The sequence below is a fragment of the Poecile atricapillus genome, chromosome 17 (assembly GCF_030490865.1).
Source record: "Poecile atricapillus isolate bPoeAtr1 chromosome 17, bPoeAtr1.hap1, whole genome shotgun sequence".
In the NCBI taxonomy this organism is placed as follows: Eukaryota; Metazoa; Chordata; class Aves; order Passeriformes; family Paridae; genus Poecile; species Poecile atricapillus.
In genome coordinates this window covers 2,456,751-2,462,861 of record NC_081265.1, presented here as the reverse complement: position 1 = coordinate 2,462,861, position 6,111 = coordinate 2,456,751, and the positions used below count along the sequence as shown (strand labels likewise).

General features: G+C 52.4%; 1 long non-coding RNA gene across 1 annotated transcript; it reads left to right on the top strand.

Annotated features, from left to right (window-relative positions):
- The first annotated feature begins 488 nt into the window (after positions 1-488).
- Positions 489-2,947, top strand: LOC131585914 (uncharacterized). Its single transcript, XR_009279061.1, has 3 exons — positions 489-1,889; positions 2,218-2,398; positions 2,500-2,947. It is a non-coding gene; the product is annotated as an uncharacterized LOC131585914 (long non-coding RNA).
- Positions 2,948-6,111: the final 3,164 nt, after the last annotated feature.

Here is a 6,111-nt window from a genome sequence, read left to right as displayed (position 1 = left end):
AGCGGCGGTGGGGGACGGCAGCCTCCGTGGGAGCCTCCCCCGGAGCGGGTCCCGGTGCCGGTGCCGGTGCCGGTGCCGGTGCCGGTGCCGGTGCCGGTGCCGGTGCCGGTGCCGGTGCCGGTGCCGGTGCCGGCGGGGACTGAGCCGAGCGGCCCCGGGCTCTGCCGCCCGCCCCCCGAGCACCGCCCGCTCGCCCAGCGCAGCCCCCGCGCAGGTGGCGGGTCCCCCGCCCGCCCTCGTCCCCAGCTCCTTCGGGGGCTTTGTCCCCTCTCCCGAAGGAGGAAAGTCGGCCCGGCGAGAGCTTTGGCAGGAGCTGGAGGGCGCTGGGATGGGATGGGGGGCCGGGGGTCTGTGTGGGAACGGGCCGAGGCTGCTCGAACCCCGCTGGGTGTCTGCGGGCAGGGCCCGGCTGGGCTTTGGCCCCAGAGAGCTGGGCTTGCAGCTCCTCCGCTGGTAGATGGTTCAGACGCCGCTTTTATTTTCTTAATTCCTAAAAAAAACACCACCCTATAGTTGAAGCAACTCCTCCCTGCAGTTTTCCGGGAGCGGCTGGGCCGGGGGGATGTGCGGGGACCCACGGCACTGATGCGGGGATGGAGAGCCCGGCTGCCCATGCCCAGCCTGGAGAGCACCGGGCACCGAGGGGAACGCAAGAAAAACCGGCTGAGCACCGGGGCAGCGTGACCAGACCGGCCTGGCTCCGGCACCGTGCTGAAGGGAGAACAGAAAATAAACTGCAGAAAGAGGGAAAAGCCGGTTATGTGCTCAGCTGGCTGGAGCAGGGCTCTGTGCGCAGCACGGCCAGGGGAGGCTCCGGGAAGTGCCTGGGATGGGCTGGGATGGGCTGGGATGGGATGGACTGAGGAAAACGGAGTGGCAGGGGCTGCTTGCTGGCCGAGCATCTGTCCTGAAGTGCGAGATGCTCCTTTCATCCAGAAGGGGAGAGAAAACCGTCCCCTGGGCTGGGTTGTGGCTGCAGGGACCTGAAGCACGCCTCTCCTCTTGTTCTCCTGATCTTTGGAAGACGGTTCTTACTCTCCTTTAGAAATGCAATTTCAAAATCGCTCAGTCTTTTGATATTTGAAGAGTTTGGGTTTCAGGTTTGGGGATTTTTGCTCTGCTTTTTGCTCTGGAATTTTTGCTCTGCTTTTTCTGTATTACCAAATTTCATGTGTTTTCCACAGGAGATTTACAAGCACAAACTGCTGCCGGTGCTGCTGTGGCCAGCAAGGATCAGTGGGAGGGAAGGATGTGCTCCCCACACTGCTTGGCTTTGGGGGACAGCAGCTGTGCCCCCCTTCTGTACCCCTTGGGGACAAAACTGATAAAATGATTGTGCTTGGATCCCTTCAGGCTCTAGACCAGGGGTGTAAAGATGGGAAATTTTAGGGTGCTGCCTGTACTGAAAGGTTTGGGGAGCATGGGGCGGGCAGGGGCTCTGCTCAGAGGTGCTGGGTTGGAGTCTGCAGGATGGGAAGCCACAGAGCTGATCCTTCTCAGGAAGAGAGAAGGAGCTTTCAGGACATGAAATTGGGTGCAAACAGGGGGAATTGAGTGCCAGCTCGCCGGTCAGGTGGCTTAGGGGAGAGCAAAGAGGGGTGTGCTCTGCCTGGGGACACCCTGGTCCTCATCCCCTCCACGTCCAGGTCACCTGGCAGCTTCCCACACAGTCTAAACCCAATAAGAGGCAACCGCCTGGGACTAACAATAGGACTCTTCTTCTTCCTTTTTTTAAACTTACTTTTAAAAGGATTGCCCAGATGAAGTTAAACCCCAGAATTCAGCAAGCCTGGAGGAATCCCCAGGAGCAAGCCCTGAGGAGGACACTCACGAACTCACTTCAAACTCCAAGAGCAGCTTCTGACAAGCACTCCATCAAAACCTGGCTGGTACTTGCTTGGCTCCTAATCTTCCCTGAGCTGTTTCCCTGTTGCTAATCTCTCCCAGGAACCATTAATAAATCTTTCCTGGTTTGCAACACTAATTCTGGACAAAGGCACCAGCAACCAGCAGTGCCTGGGCCCGTGTCCCTGTTGTTTGCATGCTCTGCAGGAAGATTGTTTGGCTTTTAATGAGGCTAATTAAAAAGAAACAAAAAAATAATAAATCAATCCCATTAATCTGTAATAAATTGAAGTGCTACAATCCTTCCCAAAGCGGTTGGGACTGCCAGCTCCCAACAGGCTGTGATGCAAAATCACTGTTATTATTATTTAGAACAACTCAGTGGTTCTCCATAATGCCACAGTGATGCTTCCCTGCTCATCCACGGCTTGGAGTTCCTCTGGAGGAGGGGATCCCACTGAAGCTTCTCCCACACACATCCCTGGGCATCTCCTGCTGTTCTGCTTTCTTGGCTCGTGGCTCTTCCTGCCCAGCCGGGGTCCCTGGGCTGCAGGTGAGCATCACTTCCACCCCAGGGCTCAGCAGAACTCATTCCAGCCTGCTGGAAGGGGTGGATACGTTCCTAAAATTAACCTGGAAATACTATTTTGATAGGCCACTGACAGCTCCAGCGGAACCAAATTACCATTTGGAATTACCATGAGATAATTGGCCTCATTTACTATTTAAAGATGGGGGAAAAAAAAGCTCCTTCTTCCAGACAACTGCAGTGGAGAAATGTTCAGGCACAGATGATGTCCCAAAACATATCATTAAAGCTTTAAATAAATGTATGATGACATCTCAGAGTAAGAAATACTTCCTTTGTATTTCAGATAGGAGCCAGCCAGGTCCTTCTCAAAGTCATTTTTTAATAAACAAAGGATATTCCTCTTGTTTTTCCAGACACGCAACTTACAATATTTGGAGTTGTAAGTATGTAATTTAAATTCTTTCACACATTATGGATTTAAAACCCATCTTCCTTAGAGACATCTTTTACTTGCCAAAAGGTAAATGCCTCTGTTTGCTGCTTTTTGTCTTTTTAACTTGAAATGCTGCAGAGCTGCCCCGGTCCCACCCTGCAGATTGTAATGTTTGCAAAAGGGAGGAGATGAGAATTATCCCTTTCTCACTGCTGTTGATTATGAGGATTAAACACCAAGGCAGCTACACAACATTACAAAGGAAAGAAAAATCTGAATTGGAGCAGCCAAGTTCTGCATTTGCTGCTTCACTGACAAGAGCACAGACACGCCAGGAGCACATCCTGCAGCTCTGGTCCTGTTCCTGGTCCTGCTGGGAGCATGTTCTGCCTGCATGGTGCTGAAGGTGGGGGTGATGGTGGTGGTAGTGATGATGAAGATGGTGATGATGGTGGTGATGGTCATGGTGGTGGTGATGGTGGTGGTGGTGGTGGAAGTGGTGATGGTGATGGTGGTGGTAGGATGATGAAGATGGTGGTGATGGTGGTGGTGATGGTTTGAAGTGGTGATGGTGATGGTGAAGATGGTGGTGGTGATGATGGTGGTGATGGTGCTGATGGTGGTGGTGATGATGGCGCTCATGGTGCTCATGGTGCTGCTGATGGTGATGGTGGTGGTGATGGTTGAAGTGATGGTGATGGTGATGATGGTGGTGGTGATGATGGTGCTGATGGTGGTGATGGTGCTGATGGTGGTGGTGATGTTAGTGATGGTGATGGTACTGCTGGTGGTGGTGGTGGTGATGGTGATGGTGATGATGGTGCTTGGATGGTTATGGTGGTTATGGTGCTGATGGGTGGTGGTTATGGTGGTTATGATGCTGATGGTACTGCTGGTAGTGGTGGTGATGTTAGTGATGGTGATGGTACTGCTGGTAGTGGTGGTGATGTTGGTGATGGTGATGATGGTGGTGGTAGTGGTGATGATGGTGCTTGGATGGTTATGGTGGTTATGGTGGTTATGATGGTTATCATGCTGATGGTGCTGATGGTGGTGGTGATGTTGGTGATGCTGATGGTAGTGCTGGTGGTGGTGGTGGTGGTGATGATGGTGATGGTGATGATGGTGATGGTAGTGGTGATGATGGTGCTTGGATGGTTATGGTGGTTATGGTGGTTATGGTGGTTATGGTGGTTATGGTGGTTATCATGCTGATGGTTCTGCTGGTGGTGGTGATGCTGCTGGTTGTTTTGGTTGTCATCATGGTCCCCAAAGAGCATCTCAAAGCAGGGCTGGGTTTGTTTCCCAGGAAGGTGGCACCTCTCACCAGGGTTGGGCTGGGGCTTTTCCCACCCCCAGGACGTGTGAGATCCCTTCCCAGTCTCTGCTGCATTCCTGGGAGAAGCTCTCGCTGTTGCTCTGGGCTGTCTCACGCTCTGTCTTGGCTTGTAATTAAAAATGAAATATTTGGGCCAAGTGCTTGAATGAAGAACACATTTTTGATAGCAGACAATGCCGAGGAGAGCCCTGGAGACCCTGACAGGGCAATTAGTGCCTCTCCACTCGCATTGGAGAGGAGCCTTGAGAGAAGAAGCCTGTTCACTCCAGGGGGCTTTTTGGTACAGAAATGCAATTATTGGGTATAAAAGGAAATGTTTAGAAACACACAAAGCGGGAATGAGTCAGGAGCCTCCTTCAGCACAGGGCAGGGAGGGCAGAAGGGAAGAGGTGCCCCAGGCATGACATCTCTAACACCTCCTCATCCCTGGCAGCAGCTCCCATCAGTGGTTTCATTTCCCTCCTCCCATCTACCTCTCCTGGCTGCTGTTCCAGGCTCATCCCTTGGCCTCAGTGAGCTCCCAGCTGCTCAGGGCTCGGGAATCTGGGTGGATCCTCTCCCTCTTGGCAATGAACCTGCACAGCTAAGCACGAACAAGAGGAAAGCCCCTTCATGGTCCAAGCGAGCGGCTCTTGAGTGCCGGGCTTTGCTTCCCCCCTCCCTCTCTCCCTCTGAGCATCCCGGAGCTGGCTTAGAGCAAAATCCTGGGGAGCTGTGGCAGCTTTCCATGGTCAATCCCAACACCAAACCATCCTCTTCCAGGAGGGTGGGGCGAGTCACAAACCCTTGAGTGGTGTTTGGGGGGCTGAGAAGGCTCCGCCACTCTCCCAGCGCTCCTGTCTGAAATCCAACGGATGGACACCAGCCCTGGGAGCCTGGAGAAGCTCTGTGCAGGCAGAGCTGGTGGAGAAGGGTGACCTGCACGTCCCTGAGGAGCTGGGGTGACACAGAGCCCAGATGACACAGGGCTGTTTGTCTTGGACACGCTGGGATTGACCGGAAAACGGCGCCGACCTCTTGAGCAACACCGGGGGTTTTGGCCGGCCGGGCAGGGGCTCAGCCCTTGTTGAGTTTATAGGATCTGATTTCCAAGCTAGCAAAAACAAAGCAATCCCTCTCCAATGGATTTGCTGGCTGGAGCCACCCCTGCCATGGAGACAGGAGCAGCCTGCTGGTGTCATTAAAGGTTAAATCACATTCCTCATCTGCAAACGACGCGGGGCTGTGCGCACGCGTTATTTAATGAGTATTTAGTTTGTGGAATTGCTTTTATTGGTAGTTAACTGTGCAGTGGTCTCCTTGGAACATCTGGTGCACCATTTGAAAGGAATATTCCTCATGCCTTGCTGAGTGAAATTGTTTCTGTAGACAAGTGGAGGCTTTGGGGCCATTAAGAAGATGAAACACAGATTGTTTGCAGAGGGTTTTTATTTTATTTTATTTTAATGGCTTTTGAAGAGAAGAGCTTTTATTATTTTATTTGTCTATTGTTAGCAGGCAGAAGGGCTGGGAAGAGCCACAGATGTTCCCTTTGCTGTTGGCTGGGCCAGGCCCCAAACCTAGGGCAGAGGGTTTGAACCTCTCTCCAAAGCTGCTGTAACATTTCCCAAATCTTGAAACAGCTCCTCTGCCCACCAGTTTCTCAGTAAAACCACTGAAGGCTGGGGTGGGACTCCCTGTATTATAATTTAAAATCTTGACAGTGGATGAGACAAGGGTTGTGTACAAACCAGAGAAAATGAAGGGCTTTGTGCTTCCTTCCAGTGATGGGAAAATCACAGATGGATCTCAAACTCCAGCTCTCAGCCCAGCAGCAGTTCATCCAGACCACAAAAGAAAACAGCCAATATCCAGTTTTGGGGCATGGATGGACATGGGGACACCTTTGTCCTCAAAAGCCAATCCTCTAAAGAGAAGAGCAGCATTAATTTCTAGTAGCTAATGAGTTGCCTCAGGAGTTAA